The 12,773-nt window shown below is 40.3% G+C and overlaps 1 protein-coding gene across 4 annotated transcripts in view; it reads right to left on the reverse strand.

Moving 5' to 3' along the window:
* The window catches only part of ZNF536 (zinc finger protein 536), a 449,202-nt gene that overhangs the window by 309,796 nt on the left and 126,633 nt on the right, over positions 1-12,773 (reverse strand). The window lies entirely within an intron of this gene.

Genomic DNA, 12,773 nt, shown 5'->3' on the forward strand with positions numbered 1-12,773 from the left:
AATCTGAAAATGATCAATTGCTATATCTGATAGCATGCAACTATGTTCATTAGATGTAATTTAGCAGGAGAGAGAATGGCAATACTTTTATAGGAAGCCTGGGTCAAAAAATGGCTGTTAATTAAACAAGTCATGAAAAATGGGCATTGTGCATAAAATGTCCACCAGATATCCCACTTTATGATGATAGAAACCTGACGTGACAGAATGCCAAGTGGTGTGATTTATTTTTTTGAACTAAATGTTAAATTGGAAAAGCTTCCCAATAATTTAATATTTTATGGTAAGAGATGAGCTAACATATACATACATATACCAAAGTTCCACACCAGCTCTAATGTGCATTTGGCGTTTCTGCATTCGTAAATGGGACAAGTGTGAAGAGCTCTCCCCCACACTGAAGTGGACAGGGAAATCCTCATGAAAGAGCTTGAATCATTGACTGAATGGATGCCTGTAAAAGCAGAACAACAGGCTAAAGGATAGATCTGGATCTAGCCACTGTTACATGTTTCTCACTCTTATCCAAGCTAGAATACTTCAATGTGCTTTGCATGGGGCTGCCTTGAAAGACTGCTCGGAAACTTCAGCTGGTGAATAACCCAACAGTCTGTGCGTCGACAGGTGCTGTTCACTATTTTGATCACACAAACACCAATGTGACATCATCATCTTTCCTTGACTGCTGACCCATTGACTGCTTTTTCAGTATGCCACCACCAGAGAGGAGGAGGCAGGTTTGCAAAAAAGCAAGGACAGAAACCTTGCATATGCTAATTTATATGCATACACATTTAGAAACAATTCCTATAATTTACATAGAAATGCAATACTTCTCACCATAGTGGGAAAGACTGTGACCAGGAGACTTTGTCATTCTGCTGCCCAGGTACAAAGTACTGATGGTCCACTTTAAGGCCCTGCTCTGTCTTCTTAAGATATTTTTTTTGTTTATTTGTAAACCATATTTGAATAAGACAGTCCTTCAAACAGGAAACTTCTTCAAACATAGGATGGTCCTCTGACAGCCCTTCAATTAGAGGATTGCCATATATAAAACAGGACACATAGTCATCAGGGAGACACTTGGTAATTATTAATATATTTAGAGAACAGGCCTTTCTGACCATCATTTGGGGGAAGAAGAATGGGCTCCATCTTCCCTGTTGCCCTGGGAACTGCCTTGCACAGGGTGGCCCAGGGAGCTTCATAGCTTCCAAAAATGACTCAAAAGTTAGGAGAAAAGAATTAGAGCAAGAGAGTCAGAACAATGTAACCAAAAAACTTTGTAACCCTCAGCCCATTGCTATATGCATCCCATGGACCAGTGTTATCCAATTAAATTATCAGGAGGGTGGAGTAACCTAAATGTAACCTTTTGGTTTTCACTCCCTCTGACCCATTGGCCTATTGAGAAACATAGTCATAGGCATTATCTCAGTGTTGTTTACTTTAAAAAAAAATGCTTTTAAACTGTGAGTTATTTCTAGACCAAATGTATCCAGCTTTGCCTTCTATCCATTGAGTTGCATTAAAGAGCCATCTGCTATCAGAATTTTTTGCATCCATGAAGGTACTTACCGACCACAATAATAATAAAGCAGAATGGTTTAGGTAAAAGAGGCTGAGAATTAGCTCTACATGCTCTGACTTTTAGCTCTTAAAAAGACTTTTTCGTCAATAGCATTTCGTAGGCATGTATTAGAGGGGAGGAATCTTAGCTACACAACTGCTGTTCAAATCAGTGGGAGTCAGGCAACCAAAAACGAATGCAGTGCTTTAAAGGAAAAACAACCAATACTTATTGCTCACATACACTGGACACTTTTCAGACCTAAATATCTTACCCATTCTTACTGTTGTTTAGTTCCCACAGGAGGATCATTAGTTACTTTTATGGCTTTAATCACTTGCCAAATTTGACATTTCAAAGCGAGGTCCCTTCCCTACCTCTGGCATTTTAAAAATGGTTTGGGGGGGGGGGACGACACCGAAGATGGAAACCAAAAGAGTAAGCAGCCATTTTTCTCTCAACACCAACCTTCCCAATCCTCCAGATATTTTGGACCATCACTCTTGCTATCTTGGCCCATTCCAATCAAGGTTTAGTCCTAGCTATGGATGGATGACTTTTATTGAGAGAAGGACAACCCTGTTATTCCCACTGGATCTAGAAGCAGCTTTGGATGACATTGACCATACTATGCTACTCAACTAGCTCTGTGAGATGGGTATGGGGGGCACTGCTTTACAGTGGTTCCAGTCCTAGCTCCAGGGTCAGTTTCAGAGGACAGCATTGGGTGATTATTTCTCAGCCACCTGTAATTTGTGCTGCAGAGTGCCATCCTGTCCCAAATGATATTCACCATATATATGAAGGCATTAGGAGTGGTCAGGGGTGAGTACACCAATTAGTACACCAATATTATCCAACTCTGTTTTTCTGTGACATCTGAATCAAGAGTAGCTGTACAAACCCTGGACCGGTGCCTGGACTCATTGGTGGTATTAGAGTCTGAATCCTGGCAAGAGAAGATCGGTGGGTGGGTGGTTCCCAAGACCAGATAACTGGTCAGCTGCCTACCTTGGAGAGGTCATACTGCTCTTTGTACATGCCATATAACAGTTCTGTCATCTTCAAACTTGGCTAAAAGAACTCACTTTGCTTTTTTCTAAAATGGCACGCCATTGTATAACATGATGGTAGGGGCTCTTAGGTAAATCTGAAAGTGTATATTGAGAACGCTGCCCAAAAATGTAAAATGTAGAAGCTTTTGATTGTATGCCTTCAAGGGGTGGGGGGACACATTGGAAGTCTCAAGACTTTTAAGACAAGGTGAGGCAATAAATAAAAATGAATAAATGAAAATAGAGCAGTCCTGGAATCTTCATTTTACTCTGGTGCTTTCCTTATTACTTGGCTAGCAAGATCCAGGGAAACTGAGGGAGCAGGGGACCTAACCCTACAGCAAGTGTGAAACTGGGGTGTGCTTGGTCCGCTGGGGGCCTCTCTAAGTCACCCTGAGCTTTTTCAAAGGAGAGAAGGATATAAGTAAAACAGGCAAACTGTGCTATCTAGGTTGCTAGTTAAAACTGGGTAGGATTTAGTCTATGCCTACATAATACCGATCTCCATAATGCCATGCTATACTTTTCACCAGAGGCTGTTTTTTAGGCTCCCTCAGGATTCTAAATTTAGGGATATTTTGACTACTAACGCTTGCTGAGTTCATTATTCCCACACCATGCTGAATCTGGAGGGATTTTCATTAGAAGTGTTTAATAAAATATGTGGCTTCCCACCCATTATTTACATATTTTCTTATTGGTCCTGCTCTCCTTTCCATTTTTCCCTCTTTGCACTCTAGCTGAAAACAGCATCCCACTTACTTTGGAGGAGTCCACTGAAATCAAAGGTTCCATTCTAGAAAAAGTGGGCTGTGGATTGTGGCCTCTGTGGTTTTAAATATAAAGCTACTAATAAATCCTCAAAATCCAGCAGCATAAGATACTCATTACAGGAAAACCAAAAATCTGTAGTGATGGTGTTTACATCACCACATTTTTTTATTAAAACAAGCAGCACACACAAACAAAATGGAAGAAGCATGTTTGTTATTGGTTTTCAAATAAGCTTCCAATATGATGGTTAAAATTTGATCATAAGCTAAGGGGAAAGTTCTTTTTGCCATCTTTTTTTTATTTGAGGAGGGCAAAAGAATTGTTCATATAAGTTTGAAATATCTCATTGTCTAAAGAAAGGCAATTCATTGTTCACTTTCTGAGACACAAAGGTGCCATTGTCCTCAATCTTATTCTCTCACACCAGAATATCCTACTGTTCATTTTTTTAAAAAACCGACAACATAAATGACAACAAAAAATTCAGCTACTCTATAATCATGGATCTTTATGCTTAGCCAAATTCCTTTTTCAACTATATTAGCTTCTTGATTCCCATTACCATCTGAATAGTCCTGAAACAAAATGGCTTGTTTGCATGACCAGGAATACCCAAGATTGTTTCAAAAGCAGTTGGCTCCAGTTTATTATCCCTGTCTACAAGGAATTACAGTTGCTTCAGCCACAGATGAGCATTTGTCTTGGGACATTTTCAGGTCACTGTTTTCACAGAAGGTAATTGGGGGTACGGATCAGAATACTATGGCCCAGTGATAACAGCTCAGGTAGAGGAGAAAGATTAAATAATTGCTCATCTCTGAATTTAAATATGTTGAGTTAACTCCCTAGATTTATGAGTTCTTTAAATTTCCTTCTCCTACAAACAGCCTATAGTTCACCTTTAAACACATAATAAAGCTGGTGACCAAAGTGAGCTAAAGGCTTGTTGTGGCAAGAAAAATTAATATGTAAAGTGTCCAACCTCTCGTTCTTTATTCGGCTTAATCATCATCAACAACACCATCAGTATTATTATTTAACAAACCACATCTGCACAAGAATTACCAGTTTCACCTAAGCACTGGCAGTACATAGTCTATATCCTATAACCCCATGGCATGGAGTGTTCCCACTGTCCATTCTTTTGCAAATCATTTTATGTAAGACTTAATCTTTTATTTGAGCATGTTTATGAGGGATTTGCCAGTGAACGCAATAATTGCATATTTAAATATTTAGGACAAATGACAGGATCTGATTTTATTTTATTAAGTTCTTCATATCCTATGACTATGGGAGAAAAGAGAAAATTGCTAATTGTTGTGCAGACAAAAGGCAGACTGGTTTCCACCCTTGGTATCTCCAGACATAATATCTGAAGCAAAGGGGCTAAGCATGAGAGCTGAAAGAGTCACAGCTAGTAAGGCTCAATGATACTGGTCTATAGGGACTATTATGAAGCTGCCTAGCGTGCAAATCTCAGAGGGACGCAGTACTGACCTTGGAGGGACACAGTTTTATACAGATTATTTTTCATTGTATCTTATACATTTCTGATAATTTTTCGCTTTTATTTTATATTTTGAAAAAAATAATCATTTTTGAAGTAATTCATATATTAGAATTGGGGTTTTTTATGTAATAATAATAATAATGATGATGATGATAATAATAATAATAATAATTTATACCCCGCCCTCCCCAGCCAAGGCCGGGCTCAGAGTGGCTTACAAGCAATAATAAAAACAAGTTAAATGATTACAACTTAAAAACAAAATTAAAAAAACAACAACATTAAAATACTGAAACATTAAAATATTAAAATGTAGCCTCATCGCAGAGGGAGAAGGAAAAGAAAAAAGGAAGAGAGGGAGGGAATCAAATTGGCTCCAAGCCAAAGGCCAGGCGACATTTCCCTCCCTAGTGCCACCCTCTGTCCCCGACCAGAGATAAAAGAGCACAACCAGTTACGGGCTATGCCCTGTATCCCCACGTCTGCGAGGCGGTGGTCCAGAAGATCATGATCAACCATGTCAAAGGCTGCTGACAAATCTAAAAGGATCACCAGTCCTGACCCGCCTCGATCCAGCTGTCTATGGAGATCGTCTGTTAGGGCAACCAGAACTGTCTCGGTCCCAAAACCAGGACGGAAACCGGACTGAAATGGATCTAAAGCCGATGTTTCCTCCAGAAACCTACCAAGCCGTTCAGCAACCGCTCTCTCAATTACCTTACCCAGATATGGAAGATTTGAAACTGGGCGGTAATTGGATAGGTCTAAGGGATCTAATGAAGTTTTCTTTAAGAGTGGACATACCACTGCTTCCTTCAGTTCCCCTGGGAATGTCCCCGTGTCAAGGAGGTGGGTAATCCTTGTTCTCCCTACCCTCATCCCTTGGGATGGGGCGTAGATTGGAAGGGGTTCGAGGATCACTGCATCTCGAAACCCTTCGCCGATAGAGATTTCTAGCCCCACTGCCATTCCTCCCTAGCCCTTCATTAGTGGAAATCCCAGACCCCATACTAGCCTCCACAATAGAGGGGTAACATCCCCTCAATAACAAATCATCCTTGGGCCAGGACTCCTGGGTCAAAATGGGGAAGAGGTGGAGGTTTGATAGGGTAAGTATCCCTAGAAGATAAAACCCAACCAACCGCACCCCAAGCGGGGAGGACAATCTCATGGTGTTTCGTTAACTGTCAATCCCCCTCTCCCTCCTGGGTTGATTGGAGTATTGTTGGTTCTATCTGTGGCTGTGGGAGTATTAATGAGGTACGTGCTATAAAATGTGGATCACTGGCTAACAAAGAGCCAGCTTCGAATACGGAAGATCTGTCCATCCTGTCTCGCCAGGAGTACAGTAGAGAAGGTTGATCATTCTGATAAGTTTTTGGAACATTAGGCAAAGGTCCAGATGTAGATTTGGTGCTGGATATCTCTAGATTGTCAGCAACATAGAGTTCTTTAGGTGTTGTTGCCATAGAAATGTCAGAGGCGCCAAATTCCTCATCTAATTTGGTGTCATTTGAAAAGGGAACAGGGAGTTGCACTGATGTCTTTCTATGGGATAAAGAGCTGTTGGCCGTCTTTAAATATTGTGCTCTAGGCTCTATTGTCCCTACATTTTGGGTAGAAATCTCAGTCTTTATACTCATTAGCCTCTTCTTCAGGTCTTGTAATTCTAGGCTTACAGGGTTCTTTTCTTCCTTCGGGCAATTAGTGTTTCTAGTGTTGAGCTTGGTTTCCCTTATCCGCATTAGCTTTGACTCTATGCAAGGGACCAATTGCCTCCTTGTTTCGTCCTTAAATACCCTCACTGGGCGGAGAGAATGGAACCACCATAGAGTATCCTTTATCTTCATGAGTCGAGATGGGAGGGCTGATGACCTAAAGGTCATAAATAGGTGCGTGGTGTTTCTCAAGGTAGGCAGGAAGTGGAAATTTTCTAGATCTACATTTCGGTAATGGTAATTCAGGAGCTGAGACAAGGACATAGTAATTTGTCTGCGGTTCATCCATCTATGAGTGTATCGGTGAATCTCAAGCATTATCTGTTTCGTTTGTAAGACTTGACAGGACCTCATTTCATCCATAGTTTGAGTTGGTGAGTTGTTAACAAAGTCATTTCTTATCATCCTTTTAAGCCCTTGGGCATTTAAAGGGGAGGAACTAGTATCCAATTGTTTCTCAATGTCAACTATTTTGGTGAGGATTTCATTCAGTCTTTGGAGAACCAGAACCATAGTTTCTGCAGACAACATGCAAATCTCTTGGTAGGGGAGCGTATCCGGAATCGGTTGAAAGCAGGCTCCTCTAATATCTTGTTCTAGAGGCATGGGTGGGTCAGCGTTAGGAGTGGGAGGAATCCCTCCTGCTCCTGCTCTTGCCCTCTTGGACGGATTAGCTTTTTCTGGGAGGAGGGGGGTCGGGTCATTGTTATCCTCCTTAAGGGGAGGGTGAGGTTCCCCTAACGTTGTTACTCACTGTTTGTTCTATTTGCTCCGTTTTCTCGGCTTCCTCAACCTGCTCTGTTTCTGAGCCAGGGAAGATGGCGTTGGCTCTCTGCCGATTCTTTGTTTTAGAGGAATTGTGAGTCCCAATAATGCTCTTCTGGCTCTTTGCACCTCGTTTTCTCCTTCCGGTAAGCATTCTCAATAAGGAAGTGAGAGTGAGACTGGAGTGAGATTGGAGATTATGTAATATACATAAAAAGTGAAAATGCACTTCATTTTAAATCTTATAGCTGCATCTTAATCTTATGTAGAAAATGTATTCATTTTAGTGGTGAGCTGTGGCTGATAAAAAAAAAATGACCATCTGGAGTTCAATACTGCAAACGAAAAGCAAAAAAAGCAAAGGAGCAATCGAAGCAAGAAGGGTTCTTCCTGAAATACCTTTCTACACAGAAAGCAACAGAAGAGCATGAATATGACTATACTGTTGTTGAAACTAGCACTGAAGAAGCTGAATGCGGCGCTCCTACTATATATGATATAAAACCTAAGACAAAAGTTTCACAAAGCCAAGATGTTTCTGAAAAACACACAGACGAAAAAGAGGATGCCAAGAAAAGTGAGATTACTGCAGTCTGCAAACAAGGATGGTACTGTGCCTGACTTGAATTACCCTGTTAGCTGGCCTAACTATCGCAGTGACAAATCGTGACATCTTATAATACAACTGCGTTTCCATGCACTGCTCTGGTTCGCCAGAAGCGGCTTAGTCATGCTGGCCACATGACCTGCAAGCTGTCTACGGACAAATGCCAGCTCCCTCAGCCAGTAAAGTGAGATGAGCACCGCAACCCCAGAGTCGTCCGCGACTGGGCTTAACAGTCAGGGGTCCCTTTACCTTTATAATACAACATGGACCACAGCAAGTTGTCTCACATGATTTTCCCAAAGACTAAAAAAACCAAAAGACTTTCTTCTGTATATGATTATCATTACTTATTAAATTTGCATACTACCCTTCATCCAAAGATCACTGGGTAGTTCACAACATAAAAATATAAAATGAGAACATAAAACAGGCAATAAAACAAAAACAAACAAATAGTCCCCCCCAAAATGCATTTAAAAGGCCATAGAATGTAAATCAACTGACCTAGTTACAGAAAAATGGTTTTCACCTGGCGCCTAAAGATATGTAATGAAGGTGCCCAGCGAACCAACACAGAAAAGACCCATTCTCATATTGCCACCTTCTGGACCTCTTGTGGAGGAGGCAAATGAGGAAGAACTTCAGATGATGATTGCAGGATCCAGGTTGGTTCCATAAATGGAGAGGTGAAGAAATGTGTCATCAATGGTTGATATATTCAAGCTCAAAATACGTGGGTTGCGGGGGGGTTGTTTTCTTTTTTTGCTGCAAGTTGTTCAACAACAACTAAAAGCTGCATCAACACAGGTTCAAAGAAACAGGTTCAAAAGAGTGGGAGAACATTGGAGCAATGCTGTCTTCACAGGAGGCGAATACTGACCATTTAGAAAACTATCAGATTTGGGGAGAAACTTGAATTGTGCTTATCTAAAGGAAAAACAATTGATGGTATTAACCAGCAGAAAATTAGGCAAGAAGAACAATATTAGTGACAAATCTTGGAATGCTTGATTGCTTTGCTCAGAGTTCTTGGCACGCAAAACTTGGCATTCTGTGTTACAACTCAAAAGTTGTACAATGCTAGCAATGGATTCATTTTTCAGTTTGTAGAATATCTAGCCCTTTTCGACCATATAATGAATGAACATTTGCGCAGATCAAGAAACAATGGCTCACTTCCTAGGAAAAGATATCCAAAACGAGCTTATACAGCTTCTAACAGGTGCTACAAAGCAGGAGGTTTTAAAGGAGACTAGGTGCCTTTATGACAGAAACTCTTCTTGGACTGCTTGAGCAGTTGGGATTACCAATTGAGAATCTGTGTGACCAGGGCTATGATAATTATCTTATTTATTCACTCTTTGTCCTCCCAAACCCTGAAGTCTTATTTCTCACGTCCCTCCCAAAACCAACCCACCGGTCCTTGCGTCAAATAAGCTTCTTTTTGCTGCCACTTTAAGAATGTAAGAGGGAGCTTGTTTTTAAAGGACAGGTCAAGTACAAATCAAATCTGTACTCCAGCTGCCTGCAGTTTTACTCATCTGAGTAAACTGCTCTTGAAAGCAATACGCCTTGTCATTGCTGTTGGGACAAATTACACTGGCCTTAGATTCTGATGCCTTTGTTTGAACACTTTGTGACTTTCAGCTCGTTCTGGGTGATGGTGCAGGCACAGCAAGTTGCGCAAACCAAGCTCCCCATTTTTACACAGATCAGTTAAAACTAGATGAATTAAATGGCAGCAAGAAAAATGTGTGTAAATAAAATAAATGCTTGGTTACATGGACGATTTCACAACCAGCATGCTACATTTTTTCCTTTTTTAAAAAACATTAGATTACCGCTAAAATGGTTCCAATTCAAGATCAGGAAAGATAAACACTTTTTTGATTAAAAATAAAGCGGTAGAGTAATTTGATTATAGTTAGAATCAGATACTACATTCTGGAGGAGAACAATGTCTTTGAAACTATACAACTCACCGGCTGCATAACTGTGATTTGCACATTTAAAATGATAAATTTAAGGCTATCAATAGTAAATCAATTGCAGGTAGAGCAGATAAAACTGGAATAATTCATCATATTGCTATATTGAAAACACAAAGAGGACAGGGAAATAATGGAAGGTTTTGACTTTAATTTCAAATCTGGTTTTAGGTTTTTCAAGGACAATCCTTTCTGCAAAAGTTTAACATATACGTAAAAATAATCCATCAGCACATCTGATCCAAATATACTAATGATTTTTATTGGTCAGATCTTGAAAGCAAGGTTTATTTTAATAGAGTATGCATTAATTAACCCAACATGTACTATCTTTCAGCATATCTGGCCAAGTACTTTCATTTACACATGTTTATTGTGAAATGTTTGCATTCCCAACATTTGAAGCCCACACACAGATTATTTCATTCTTTTACAGCACTTTGCAAAAGTTAAAAGAAGTTATTGTTTTTGATTAATACGTCTTTTGGAAAAAAATGTTCCAAAGACCAGATGCTTAGAAGAAACACATTCTTCATTAAAACATGAGAGCTGCATTCATATGAAAATGAAGACCTTAAGCAGAAGTTAAACAGGGCTGACTTTTGATCACTAGGTATTCCACAGAGCATGAACTTTGTCCACTGTTGCACACAATTCACATAAGATTTTTTTTATTTTTTTAAAAAAACATTTTAGCAACCGATTTAATTGTATCATTTTGCATGTATACCCACAGTAGATTCACAGATATGTGGAGTGGTGTGTTACAGATGGGAGTTCTAAAGCTGTGGTTGTCATCTTTTGATTAAGAAAAGGAAATGATTTCACTAAAAAGACATTCTCTCTTGTGTTGTTTTGTTTTAACTTAGTTTGTACTTTCCACCAAACTGGACATATTTATTGAGTCTCATAAGTTACTTCACGGTTACCAACATCACTGTAATCTCAACAAACTATCTTTTTTCTTGCCAATTATCTAAATATCATAACTATAAAATATCTTAAAACATTCTCTGTAGTGTAAACATCTTAGCTACAAACTCTTAAGTGTAAACAGTATGATGCATCAGAATGATGTTAAGCGATGTTATAAAAACTGCTCTTAAAAACTAAACAAAAATGTTAAGCTTCCATCTGGTTTATGATTTTTCCACTGCAGAACTGCTGCTGTGTGCCAGTTTACTGAACCATGGCTTGCTAAAGAGATTGCTGGGGTCACAGAGAGAGAAAACAAAGAGGAGGACTTTAGTGCTTGAGTTTTTCTCCTTTTCTCTTGTGTCACCCTGATACATCTCAGAAGGAATTAAGGGTACAACACAGCATATATTACATTTTAATAGTTTCAGGTTGTCTGTTGAAAGGATAAGCCTTTGCACAAAGGTGTCATTTAAGTAACTGTGGTCAGCTCCTTTGTGGCAGTATACCTGTGTTGCCATAACCAAACCAAAACTACTTTGTGCTGTATGTACAGGGTTAAAAATAGACAGTAAACTGAAGGTGGGGAGGGGAGGGGAGGGTAGTAACAACTCCCAGGCTCACTTTGAAAGCCCTTATTTGAGTCGAAGGGAATATTAATATAGAAATCCTGAGGAGTTTTCCACTGATCCCAAAGACTAAGGGAATCCACATAGCGTATTAAACTTTTCTACAGGGAGTTGTTAGAAGCAAATGTGATGCTTAAATAGTTTCAGGCAGAGAAATTGATTATCTAATGGCCCGATCCTAAGGCTTGCTGTGCTAGGGAATAAATCCATAGGTTGGAAGGGGCTGGCTGCTGTGCCTGTGCAGAATCACAGACCATGACACTGTTTCAGCGACATTACTCAGCATGGCAGGCTACTATGCCAGTGCAAACATTTAGGACTGGTTTGCCAAGCAAGTATGTTGCAACTGTAGGGCTATAAGGAGCTCCAATTTCAAACCTGGGACTCTAGAAGCTGGACCCAGCCACCTGACTTTCTGCACCGCTGTCAGGAGACAGCATTGCTGAGCAGTTCTCTGTTGCCCCACTGCAGGTGGTCAAAAAGCTACAACACCAACAGGAGTCAGGTGATGCAAGGGACCAATAGGGTTCCTCATGGCCCTTTAAAGCCTGTTGGTTTGCCTCCGGGTCTCCTGGCAGTGGAGACATGAGGATACTTGAGCCGTACTTCTCAGTTCCAAAGTAGTCACATTAACTTAGGGCCTCTTCACTAACTTTGAAGAAGGTCAGAGTGAATTATGGAAAAGAAGCATTCTCCCTACCCCATAAGATAATGGCCATGTCCGGACATAAACAATGGCTAGCCATGCAGGAGTGAGCATCCATAGCATCCATTTCAATTCTCCCCACTCTTCCTGGATCCTGATGGCTCATGCCGAGAGGAAAACAAACATGATCCCCAGCTTAACATGACATCTGAAATGGGTTTGTGGTTTGCTTTGCTCCCAACAAACCACAAAATATACCCAAGGTTTGTTCTTGATTCACTGACACTGGTTTTATGGGGCAAAATACAGTATGATCTCTGGCATGAACCTATCACTAAGTCAGGAACCATGGTTAGGTTTAGCATGAGCTGAAAGGTGCTGCGAGGAGCAAGGAGGTGGGAGCAGGTACCATTTCATTTGTGCATGGAAAGGCATTGTTTGTACTTCCCTATGGGATATGAACACAGTCTATGTAATCTCTAAAACCCTTTTCATATGTTACACTGGATTTGGAAAGAGAATTGTGTGCAGAAGTCTGCTCCCCCTCCATGTATTCAATAGACTGACTGATTAAAATATACAGGTACATC

This window comes from Podarcis tiliguerta, assembly GCF_965153285.1.
Source record: "Podarcis tiliguerta genome assembly, chromosome: 8".
Classification (NCBI taxonomy): domain Eukaryota; kingdom Metazoa; phylum Chordata; class Lepidosauria; order Squamata; family Lacertidae; genus Podarcis; species Podarcis tiliguerta.